We start from the raw sequence: 1,718 nt of genomic DNA on the forward strand, positions 1-1,718 counted from the left end.
ACTCGCCCCCCAGCGCCATCTTACACTACACAGCAACAAAGAAGAAAACTGGCTGGAGGGACCCACAGCTCCCGGAGAATTCTTCTGGCCGAAAATGGAGCCGATATCACTGGAAGGTCCCAGCAGGGTTAGGTGCTGCTGTCCACCTTCTCAGAGAAAATCCCGGTGCGCGCAAGCTCCATAAAGCAAAATCATGTGGGCATGATTTCAGAATCAGAGGTTGCCTGGAAGCCGGACCGGACCCATTGAGTTCGGAAAAAATGTCCTGGTACCATCATGCCAGAGCCATGTGGGTACCAGGGCTTTTTATCCGAACTGCAAAGGGGGCAGCCCAGCTCCCAGGCAACCTCTGATTCCAGAAGTCATGCCCACAACTCGCACACAGCGCCAATTTACAACACACAGCAACAAAGAAGAAAACCGGCTGGAGGGCCCCACAGCTGCAGGAGAATGCTTCTGGCCGAAAATGGAGCGGATATCACTGGGAGGTCCCCGAAGAAGTAGGTGCTGCCGTCCCGCCTTCTCCAGAGAATATCCCAGTGATTATGAGCTCCAAAAAGCATGGCTCTGGCATGTGGGTACCAGGACTTTTTTCCCGAACTGCAAAAGGGCCACCCTTGTTCCCAGGCAACCTCTGATTCCGGAAGTCATGCCCACAACTCGCCCCCATGCCATCTTACAACACACAGCAACAAACTAGAAAACTGGCTGGAGGAGAATGCTCCAGGCCCCAAACAGAGCCAATATCACCAGGAGGTCCCAGATGGGCTAGATGCTCCCGCCCCACCTTCTCCAGAGGGTATCCAGTGACCATGAGCTCATATAAACATGGATATGGCATGCGGGTACCAGGACTTTTTTTCCAAACTGCGAAGGGGCCACCCCGGCTCCCAGGCAACCTCTGATTCTGGAACTCACGCCAACGACTCGCACCCAGCGCCATATTACACCACACAGCAACAAAGAAGAAAACCGGCTGGAGGAGCCCACATCTCCCGGAGAATCCTCCGGGCCTCAAACAGATTTGATAACACCGGGAGATCCCAGATGTGGTTGATGTTGCCTTCCCACCTTTTCCAGAGGGATTTCCGGTGACCATGAGCTCATAGAAGCATGGCTCTGGCATTCAGTACCAGGATATTTTTTCCAAACTCAATGGGTTCGCTCCGACTCCTAGAAAACCTCTGATCCCGAAAGTCAGTACCACGAGGCGCCCCCCAGCACCATCTTACACCACACAGCAACAAAGAAGAAAACCGGCTGGAGGGACCCAGAGCTCCCAGACAATTCTCTGGGGCTCAAACATTCTATATCACCTGGAGGTCCCAGATGGTGTAGTGCTGCTGTCCCACCGTCTCCAGAGGGAGTTTCGGTGACCATGAGCTCATACAAGCATGTGTCTGGCATGTGGGTACCAGGACATTTTATCCGAACTACAATGGGGCCGACCCAGCTCCCAGGAAACCTTTGATTCCATAAGTCACGCACAGGACTCTCCACCCAGCGCCAGCTTACACCAAAAAGCAACAAAGGAGAAAACCGGTGGGAGGGACACACAGCTCCAGGAAAATGCTCCGGGCCCAACCAGAGGCGATATCAACTGAAGGTCCCAGTTGGGCTAGGTACTGCCATCCTGCCTTCTCCAGAGGGTATCCCAGTGACCATAAGCTCCTACAAGTATGGTTCTGGAAAACTGGTACCAGGACATTTTTTCCAAA

Source organism: Sorex fumeus, unplaced genomic scaffold (genome assembly GCF_029834395.1).
Source record: "Sorex fumeus unplaced genomic scaffold, SorFum_2.1 ptg000332l, whole genome shotgun sequence".
Lineage (NCBI taxonomy): Eukaryota > Metazoa > Chordata > Mammalia > Eulipotyphla > Soricidae > Sorex > Sorex fumeus.